Source organism: Enhydra lutris, unplaced genomic scaffold, assembly GCF_002288905.1.
Source record: "Enhydra lutris kenyoni isolate GAN:26980312 unplaced genomic scaffold, ASM228890v2 scaffoldscaffold49, whole genome shotgun sequence".
Lineage (NCBI taxonomy): Eukaryota > Metazoa > Chordata > Mammalia > Carnivora > Mustelidae > Enhydra > Enhydra lutris.
Window position 1 is genome coordinate 13103826 of NW_019154133.1, and position 11543 is coordinate 13115368.

Genomic DNA, 11543 nt, shown 5'->3' on the forward strand with positions numbered 1-11543 from the left:
TATATATATATATATATATATATATATATATTCGTATATATATATATTTATTTATTTCAATTTCAAATAAGAATATAGAGGCGGGCACCTGGGTGGCTCAGTCGGTTAGTCAGTTAAGCATCTGCCTTCTGCTCAGGTCATGGTTGGGGGGTTCTGGGATTGAGCCCCGCATTGGGCTCCCTGCTCAGTGGGGCGTCTGCTTCTTCCTCTGCCTCTCCCACTCCCTCTGCTTGTGCTCTCTCACTCTCTCACGCTCTCTCTCTTAAATAAATAAATAAATAAAATCTTTAAAAAAAATAAAAAAAAGAACACACATATTCTTTTTTTTGAAGTATAATTAATAGTTTCCAGTACTGTGTTATTTAGTTTCAGGTCATATGTGTACGTGTGTGTGTGTGTGTATCGTATATAGAAAATGTAATGATTCAGGGGCGCCTGGGTGGCTCAGTGGGTTAAAGCCTCTGCCTTTGGCTCAGGTCATGATCCCAGTGTCCTGAGATCGAGCCCCGCATAGGGCTCTCTGCTCAGCGGGGAGCCTGCTTCCCTTCCTCTCTCTCTCTACCTGCCTCTCTGCCTACTTGTGATCTGTCTGTCAAATAAATAAATAAAATCTTTAAAAAAAATGTAATGATTCAGCAGTTCTAAACATTATTCAGTGCTCATCATGATAAGTGTACTCTTAATCCCCTTTATCTATTTCACTCATCCCCCCAGCCACCTTCTCTCTGGTAATCTCCAGCTTGTTCTCTGTATTCAAGAGTCTTTCCCCCCCCCCCCTGTTTTGTTTCCTTAATTCCACATATGAGTGAAATATAGCATTTGTCTTTCTCTGACTGACTTTTTAAAAAGATCTTATTATTTATTTATTTATTTATAGTGCAAGCAGGTGGAGGGGCAGAGGGAGGGAGAGAATCCCAAGCAGACTCTGCGCTGAGCATAGAACCCAGGGCAGGGCTTGATCTCACAACCCTGAGCTCATGACCTGAATGGAAATCAAGAGTCAGAAGGTTAACCAACTGAGCCACCCAGGTGCCCGTTTGACTGACTTATTTCACTTAGCATTATACCCTCTAGATCCATCTATGTTGTCACAAATGGTACAATCTCTTTTTTTTTTTTTTTTATGACTGGGTAATGTTCCATTATATATATGTACACTACATCTTTTTTTTTTTTTAAGATTTTATTTATTTATTTGACAGACAGAGATCACAAGTAGGCAGAGAGGCAGACAGAGAGAGAGGGGGAAGCAGGCTCCCCACTTGAGCAGGGAGCCGGATGTGGGGCTCGATCCCAGGACCCTGGGATCATGACCCGAGCAGAAGGCAGAGGCTTTAACCCTCTGAGCCACCCAGGCGCCCCTGTACACTACATCTTTATCCACTCTTCTACTGATGGACATTTGGGCTGCTTTTATATCTTGGCTATTGTAAATAATGCTGCAATAAACATAGGGACACACACACACACACACACACACACACACATATGTATCCCTATGTTTATTGCAGCATTATTTACAATATATGTGTATATATATATATATATATATATATATATATATATATACAATTTTGAATTAGTGTTTTTTTTTTTTTTTTTGGGGTAAATACTCAGTAGCAGAGTTATTGGATCATAGGGTAACTATATATTTTTAATTTTTTGAGGAACCTCCATACTCCCAATTTTTGAAAGCCGCTCTGTTCCCCGCTCCTTTGGGCCTAGTATGGGAATAGTGTGGCATTCCACTGTTATTACCTCCCCGGGATTCCCTTATGGTTTCCCCGTACTTTGCCAAATTTTGGTAAATAGTCCCATCAAACCAGACCATAGGGGCACCTGGGTGGCTCAGTTGGTTAAGCAACTGCCTTCAGCTCAGGTCATGATCTTGGAGTCCCAGGATCGAGTCCCATATCGGGCTCCCTGCTCAGCAGGCAGTCTGCTTCTCCCTCTGACCTTCTCCCCCTCACGCTCTCTCTCTCTCTCTCTAAAAAACAACAACAAACAAACAAACAAAAAACCAGACCATAAAGTTGGCAACTTCTTTTCCCCAGGAACCCTGACTGTTAGATGTCTTCCTCTCTGCCTCCAATTTCTAAATGCAGTTAGTTTCAGGTATCAAGAAAATATATGAATGATATAAGCCATTCTGAAGTATGAATGCTTAATGTAAGCATAATTCCTCTGGCGCATTTTGTTTGAAATAATTGTTGTGTAGACAAAATTAAGAGAATTTCAAACTGTATAAGCGAAGGTTTTTTTTTTTGTTTTGTTTTTTGTTTTTTTTTTTTCCTGGAGCTCTCTAAATCAAAGGCACACCTCCTGAAGATAAGACTGGCATCAGATAAAGGTACTTCTTAAACTTCTCAACAAAACTGGCCTGGCTGAAGGGAGGCGGCCACATACCCTGGGGAGTCTAGGATACCAGTAGCCCTAAGTAACCTTAAGCAAGCATCACATTTATTACAAAGGTTCTGTTTTATTTAAATAACATGAGTTCTTCTTTCTATACCATAATATATCTCTGGTTATCATATTACTTCCAAAGTTTAATAAAGATGAGTTTCTAAGAAGATGCATGTTTTTCATTTTGCTTTATTTATTTTTAAAAGATTTTATTTATTTATTTGGGAGAGAAAGAGCATGAGCAGGGGGCAGGTCAGAGGGAGAAGCAGATTCCAAGCATGGATCCAGGACTCCAGGATCATGACCCGAGCTGAAGGCAGTCACTTAACCAACTGAGCCACCCAGGCTCCCTTCATTTGGCTTTATTATAGGCAGGCAGCCCAGTGCTGTTGGGGACACATAGCCCCAGTTTGAGAAGCCTGAAGTGGGAGAACCCAGATACATTGATAATGTTACCATTTGATTATCGGGGGTTTGTCACTTTTCCCCAGATCTATATTTTCTTAAATACTTTCAGATCTTAGGGAAGTTTTTTTTTTTTTTTTAATCTGTGTCATGATTATAATTTTATTTTATTTTATTTTTTAAATTTAAATTCAATTAACATATAATATTTTATTTGTTTCAGGGGTACAGGTCTGTGATCCATCAGTCTTATATAATACCCAGTGTTCATTACCACACATGCCCCCCCTCAATGTCCATCACCCAGTTACCCTCCCCCCACCCCAGTTCCCTCCAGCAACCCTCAGTTTGTTTCAGATTAAGAGTCTCTTATGGTTTGTCTCCTTCTCTGGTTTCTTCTTGTTTCATTTTTTTGCCTCTTTCCCTATGATCCTCTAACTTGTTTCTTAAATTTCACATATGAGAGATCATATGAGCATATGTCTTTCTCTGATTGACTTATTTCATTTAGCATAATACCCTCTAGTTCCATCTACAGTGTTGTAAAAGGCAAGATTTCATTTTTTGCTGGCTGCATAGTATTCCATTGTATATATACACCATAACTTCTTTATCCATTCATCTGTTGATGGACATCTAGGCTCTTTCCATAGTTCGGCTATTGTGGACATTCCTAGGGAGGTTCTAAGATTTGTGATAAGTATTTCTGTTTTAGACACAGGTATACTGTATTTCATTTCTTCTTCAACTGGGCACATCTGTTTGACTTTCTTTCTTCTTTTAAATTGTTTACTTATGGATTATATTACTTTGATGTAAATTGCTTTTATTTTTTAATATATCCCAAACACTACTTTTTTCCTACCAATCGTTGTAACATTTATCACATATTAAAACACACCCTAGGGCTGCCTGGATGGCTCAGTTGGTTGAGTGTCTGCCTTCAGCTCAGGTCATGATCCTAGGGTTCTGGGATGCAGCCACATGTCCAGCTCTATGCTCAGTGGGGAGTCTACTTCTCCCTCTCCCTCTGTGCTCTCCCTCTTCCTCTCTTAAGTATATACACAAAATCTAAAAAACAACAACAACAAAAAACCCATGGTCTATGAGACCATATCCTCTGATTGACATGTGTCATAGGATTTTCTCTCAAATCATTTCCTTCTAATTTATTCAAAGAAGTGAATCACGAGAAAGTTTTTAACTACTTTTCCTTATTGTCAGAAGTATTTAAAATCCTGAAATTTCTTTAAGAATTAACTTTTTAAGAAGTTATTAGCTATTATAATTTAAAAATATTTGATTTAAAAAAATCAATACTTGTATTAATTTTCTAGGGCTACCATACAAAGTAGGACAGACTGTATGACTTAAACAACAGGAATTTATTTTCTCATAGTTCTGGAGGCTGGAAGTCAGAGATCAAGGTTGTCAGTCAGAGGGCTGGTTTCTTCTGAGGCCTCTCTCCTCAGCTTGTAGGTGGCCAACCGTGTTCTCCCTGAGTCCTCACAACGTTTTCCCTTGGTACATGTCTGTGTTCAAATTTCTTCTTCTTATAAGGATACCAGTCATACTGGGTGAGAGCCCACCATAAAGACCTCAATTCAGCTTAATTACCACTTTAACTTTATAGATCCTATTACCAAATACAGTCACAGTCTGAGGTACTGGGAGTTAGGACTTCAACATATAAATTTTGAAGGGGACATAGTTCAGCCCATAATCGGATTTAGATAGATGTCTAAGAACCATTGTATATTTGTTGGCTTATGTAACAGTTTTGATTCTAAGAACATGTCTAAGTTAAAAAAAAAATCTAAATTACTGAGATCAGAGGAGAAAAGCACCTACTGGATATGCTGTGCCCCATCAGAAGATTAGTGGAGGGTGTGGTTGAGACACACAAAGAAACTGGACCAGGCGGCAAATCGAGACTGTTCTTCACTACTCGGTGGTGTTGCATTTTTTGTAAATCTCATCAAAACATGGATAACAGCACCCATTTTACGATGGAGGGCGGAGCTTAGCACAACATCTGGCACAAGTGAGCGTCTAATACCGAGGAACTGTAATTCCTACTGTGTGTTAACCGCTATTGGATACACTTTCATGTCAGTTTATTATTTTTTATTTTTATTTATTTATTTTTAAAGATTTTATTTACTTATTTGAGAGAGAGAACAAGAGCAAAGGTGGGGGGTGAGGAGGGGCAGAGGATGAGGGAAAAGCAGACTCCCTGCTGAGCAGGATGCCCCATGTGGGACTCGATCCCAGGACCCTGAGATCATGACCTGAGTAGAAGGCAGATGCTTAACTGACTGAGCCACCCAGGCGTCCCTACCCCCTCGCCCCCCTCCCCCACCTCTGGTTCAGTTTAGAGACCAAAAAGCTGAACTCAAGATAGGTGGAGTAACATCCCTGCTATCACATAGCCAGTCGATGGCCAGCCCAAATTTTCTGTGGGTTTGTCTTACAGGATCTTATATTATTGTGTGATAAAAGGACTAGGATGGATGTGGGTTTAATTAAACATTGTCTCCACTGCTGATCAGCTGTGTGATTTTGGTCAAGTTACCTAGTTTCTTTCTCTCTCAACCCTCTCCTCCTCTATGAAAAGGGAACAATGATGTCTACGTTTGTTTTTTTATTGATGTGTAGTTGACACGCAATGTTACATTAGTTTTGGGTGTAGTGATGTTTATCTTTTAGAGCTGTGAGGAAGAGACAATATATTTCAAGCTGCTGTACAAAGTAAAATTATCCTTGTACCATGTCATTCCTTGTTGACTTTGCCGGTGAAACTTTAAGAAAATCACCTTTCTTGCATTTCAGTTCCTTCATCTTCAAGATTGGGATAGGGATGGCAGGACAAAATTTGGCCTAAATCAAGAGATCTTAAACTAAGAGGCTTATAGGGGCCAGACAGGTAACCGAGGGCCTGGAACCCAATGTGGCAAATACCAAATATCAAGAATGCAGAAATCTGGATCTTTCATCTGAAATCTCTCAAGTGAAATCTGAAAACTAAAAATATGTATAGATAAGTACACTTTATCATCAGCCCAGTGTGGCCATAGGTTTGTAAATTTTTGGCTACAAAATCTCTAACATCCTTCCAGTTTAAAATCATCAATTCCATGTCATAAAACAACAGTGGTTTAGGATCTAGTCCTTACTTATTAGAGCCTGAGGTCATGGTTTTGTCTGTACTATCCTAATTGTTTGGGGAGTGGTCTTTCTACCTCTAGGTCTCTCTCCACTCCAATCGCACCCACCTCTTCCGGAGAAATTAATCTTCATGAAGTTCGGCTTAATCCTGTTCCTGCTTTGCTTAGAAACCTTCCACTGGTTCCTCAACAATTCCACCAGCTTGAGATGTCCTGCCCCAAAGTGTTTCTTTTCATATCTCCCTCTTTGTTTCTTTTTTCTTTTTTTAAGATTTTATTTACTTATTTGACAGACAGAGATCACAAATAGGCAGAGAGAGAGGGGGAAGCAGGCTCCCTGCTGAGCAGAAAGCCCGATGCGGGGCTCGATCCCAGGACCCTGGGATCATGACCTGAGCCAAAGGCAGAGACTTTAACCCACTGAGCCACCCAGGCACCACCCCCCCACCTTTTTTTTTTTTTTTTTTAAGATTTTATTTATTTAGTTTAGACAGAGATGGTGAACAAGAGCGTGGGTGGGGGGAGAGGAGCAGAGGGAAAGGGACAAGTAGATTCTGTGATGAGTGCTGAGCCTGACAGGGAGCTCAATCCCACCACCCTGAGATCATGACCTGACCAAAATCCAGAGTCATCCACTTAACTGACCGAGCCACACAGGCAACCCCAGGATTGGTCTTTAAATTGCAGAAGACGAATACGATCCTGTCCTGGTGGCATATAAGGGAACTAATTCTGTTAAATTTTTCTTTTTTTTTTAATAGGCTCCGTGCTGAGTATGGAGCCCAACGTGGGGCTTGAACTGACAACCCTGAGATCAGCTGAGTTCAAGAGTTGGATGCTTAAATGACTGAACCACCCAGGTGCCCCGTTTTGTTAGTTTTTCGATAGCTTGGATTACTTTGCTTATTCTCAGCTTTGCTTTTTTGTTATGTGTGAAAGATATTAATAAAAAGACATTTTCTAAGACTAGTAGAAGTTGTTTCTGGGCTTCAGACTTTCTTCATAGACTTCTCGACTCCCAGACTGTTCTTCTTTAGGGAAGACTGAAGAAAGATGGCCATAGTATGGAGAGAAAAATGAGTATTTTCGCTTACCTGTAAATCTCTTACTTCTCTTTAGAGCATGTTCCAGTTCCTTCCCTGGTTGTTAAAATCCATCCTGGGTCCAAAATGAGCTAACTCTTACAATAATTCTTTTCTGCTTGAAAACTCACATTTTCCTGTGGTATGAAATTTCACAAACAAGCAACTGGAAGAAGGAAGACGGATCGCCATGTTTAGATGTTATATTTCCCCTGTACACATGTGCATCTGTCAGGTCGTTCCCCACTTTAGGCAAACTAAGACTCTAATAGCTCTAATTTTCTCAAAGGGAAAGCTAGAAGACAATTCATTTAAATCCAATTCCTTGATGGCAGGTTTTGTAGCCCCCAAATGGAACACTAAATCCTTCAAACTCACTTTCCTAGTGGCCCGAGTGGTACGTTATATTTGTATTGGGTCGTTTTGTATTCATTAGTTACAACAGGACAAATGGAGCAATTGTCAGTGTATCACAGACAGCCAAAGACAACGGAGACTTAAAGTCGGCCAAAACCGAGCTCTGCCGCAACACATGCCAAAGCCAATACTGGTAATAATTAAAAATAGTATAGCACTTCAACCTGGACCTTTGGAGGTTTTTTTGGCAGTCAGATAATTATCAAAAATGTCACTTACAGCAACAACAACAAAAAAAGGTAGAGAAGGAAGAAGGCAATTTGAGTGAACTCTACGAAAAGCTCTTCTAAAGTGTCTTTCCATTAAGGAAAGGATGTTTGAGCTCTGAGCAACCAATCATCCCACACATAGCACCTACCTTTTGGTGTTTCTATTAAAAGAATTCTGTTGGGGCGCCTGGGTGGCTCAGTCAGTTAAGCGTCTGCTTTCGGCTCAGGTCATGATCCTAGTGTCCTGGGATTGAGCCCCATATCCGGTTCTCTGGTCGGTGGGAAGCCTGCTTCTCCCTCTCGCATTCCCCCTGCTTGTGTTCCCTGTCTCGTTGTGTCTCTCTCTGTCAAATGAATAAATTAAAAAAAAAATAATTCTATTATGGGCGTTTGTGATTTGGGAATCCCAGGAAGCCAGGTTTGATTTAACCTCTCTTTTGCAAGACTGGCTGTGAGAGAAGAAGGCTACTGTCCAGTTATTTTTCAGCCTTAAAACAGAATATAGTGGGGGTGGGGGGGATGGGCTTTATGGTAAACTGGTTCCTTGATGCTCCCTAGTCAAAGGGGAGGAATGCAGAGAAGGCTGGGAGGAGTCATGAGCTGGGAATGAAACCACAGCTAGTGACGAGACAATTGGGCAGCCCTGTAAAAAACGTGAATCCTTGTCAGTACAGAGACCACAGTTCTTTGGGTAGTTTGTTTTTTGTTTTTACTTAAAAGTGGTGGAATGCAGTGTTTCTGTTTAGACTGCTTCATCCTTTAGTTCACTTAAATATTTCACGATAGAGACATGCTTATCTTAATCAGTGGATAGTTTCCTAAAAATTATGTAAAGCATAATTGCAAGAAAATACAGGTAGGTTGCCAGGAGCACAGGTCTTGGAACGTGGGTGATTAGATTTGGATCTCCACACTTTCTCTGCCGAATGATTTAGGGCAAGTTGATGATCACTTTGAACCTCAGCTCTCTGTTCTATCATATACTGAGGAGTGAAGGTGAAACAATGTATGTAAAATAGGTAGTGAGTCCTACTATGATAAATGAAGGGCATCATTACTGTTTAGTTTTCATACATGTTTGAGTAATGATGGGGGGGGTACCAGTATGGAAGGAATTCCAGTGGTTAAAAGATGAAAAATGAAACAAAGCAAACAGAAACAACCAAATAGTGGATCCTACAGGGTATATGATGTTTTATCAGTCTGGCCATAATTTCCCAGATAGGAATGAATGTTAATGAATTCTAGAGAAGTATGTGGCCAACATGAAATCAAAGATTCTTGGTCCCCTGCCTTCTGACAACCAGAGAGGAAAAACTGTGCATAAGATGAATGAAAAGACAGTAATGCAGATCTATAGCAAAGGCTGACATTAAGAGCACAAGCCTTGGTCCCGGCCCCTTTGTAAGCGTTTTGCCAATGTTCTCTAATTTACGGCTTACAACAACCCTGTGAGACAGACACTGTGATGAACCCCAGCTTGAAAACTGAGGCAGAGAGGCTTGGGAAATTGTCCAAGGCCAGACTTCCCTAAATGGCAGAGCCACAATTAAATTTAGGCAGTGTGGCAACAGAGCCCTCTTTTCCTCTCTTTCATCATGAAGGCATGTGTCATAGTCTAATTGGAAGCATTTTTTTCTTCTTAGTGGCACATAAAATGATGGTGCCTCTTAGAATTAGGGCATCTTCTCATGATGAAACCTGGTAAGTGACACCTGTGCATTCACCACAAAGATGAAACAGTGTTCATTTGCCACCGATGACACAGACCTTCTGAAGAGGGGTGGGGGAGGGGAGAAGGATGCTGTTGTCCAGAGGCTAGCTTGCCTTTTGCTACCTACAGAACTACACTACAGGTAATTTATAACTGTCAGTGTTTCAGGTCTTTCGTTTCTTTTTCTTTGATTTTATTTTATTGTGGTAAGAACACTTTTACAGTGAGACCTACCCTCAAAAAAAAAATTTTTTTTTTTACCCTCAACAAAAATTTAAGTGCACAGTACATTTTTATTGACCGCAGGTACAATGTTGTACAACAGATCTCCGGGTCTTTTAGATAAATGTAAAGAAATGAGAACCTGGCTGCCATCCTACCTGCTTTGAAGGGGACCCTTGGTGTGTCATTGCAGTGAGTATGCTGGCTTTTATTATCTTGTGTTAATTATTCTTCTGGGCTCTGGGATAAAGTCACCTCCTTCAGGTCAACCCTGAAATATGGATCTTTCCAATCATCCTGGGGGGAAAATGTCCATAGATGGGGAATGAAAATCAAGAAGGGAGAAGGAGAGAGGAATTCAAGCTTTTTCTTGGCATTGCTCTCTGGATCTAGACTTTGAGAAGTTTACTGATAGTTCAAGGTCATCCCTCATATAGGTCCTAAAGAGACTTCTGCTTTATTTATTTATTTTTGTGAGAGAGAAAGAGAAAGAGAGAGTGTTCGTGTGCACAAGTGGGAGAGGCAGAGGTAAAATGCAAGAATCTTAAGCAGACTCCCCATTGAGTGCTGAGGCCAACTCAGGGCTTGATCCCATGGCCAAGAGATCAAAACATGAGCCCGCAACCTGAGTGGGAACCAAGAGTTGGCTCCTTCTGCTTTCCCTGTTCCATTCTCTAGAGTAGCCAGATTTTTAAGCCCATGGAATGCCATAGGTAATTCCAAAGACTAACTTCAATATGTGAAGGTTTGGAAAGGAGAAACTTAGGTGTAAGTTCGACTGATTAATGACTTAGAAGAAGCATTAGCAAACTGGAAATGTGAAGAGAGTTTATCCCCATATGCCTAACAAGATAGGTGTCCCCGTTCAGGCAATTGTACTCATTCATATTATGTGAAAGAGCCATGGGTATAGCAGAATCCCATGATCTGAATCCATTTCTTTTATGAATCTGAAGATGAGGGCTGATGGAGACACAACTGGCCTTTTCTGAAGTCATACTTAACTATGGAAGGGAAAGCGAAAGAGATGTCTCTTGATGAATGTTTTCTTCTTGTTTCCTGTATGGAGAGCTAATTGGACCTTTTAAATTCTGTCTATGAATCATTATCTTTCTGTTAGGGGAAATAAAAAAATATCTATAGGTTCTTAGAGTTGTTTTTAGTTTGACTATGGTAATTGACCAGGAAGAAACACAGCATGTTCCAGGGACATGATTATTTGACTTTCCAGCAGGGAAACCCCCTGCTAACACCAAATGCAACAGACTGAATTTGCTGAAGAACAACGCATGTTTGGGGCTGGGGCCGAAATGAGAGAATGGGCCAAAGAGCTTGGAAGGATGTCATAGGAGGCAGATCGAATCTGTTTGGATCCGGAATAAGCTCAGAGGAGTATTTAGGTTCAAGAAGGGACTCATATTTTTGCCCACCTTCCCAATAGTAGGGGACTAAAATCTGGGCAGGGCTGGCAGCTGGAGTCATCTGGCCTGTTTGTGGAAAATTAACAGTGGGTTTAATCGAGATCTCAGGAGGAGGGGATGGTGGTAGGGGATGAAGAAAGGAATATATTTACCCTGTTTGGTCAGTCTGGAAGCTGCCAGGAGATCAGTGCTATCTCAACATGAATGTCAAACACACCCTAACCATTCTTTGGTGTCAGGTGGCCTATTTTGTTCTCTAAGGATTGACTGTGAATGGTAGTTGTTGGACCAAAGTGGGATAATTAACAGATACAAGGTGTACTGGAAAGTCAAGCTGCTATATGATTATAAGAGAGATTATAGAGTCAGAGTCAAGAGAATGGGCTTTAGGAACACATGGGTTCCATAGACTAGCTGTGTGCCCTCCCCAGCGTAATCTCTCTACACTCTACTCATCGTGTCTGTAAAGTGGAGACAGTGCGCTCATTGGATAAGGCCAA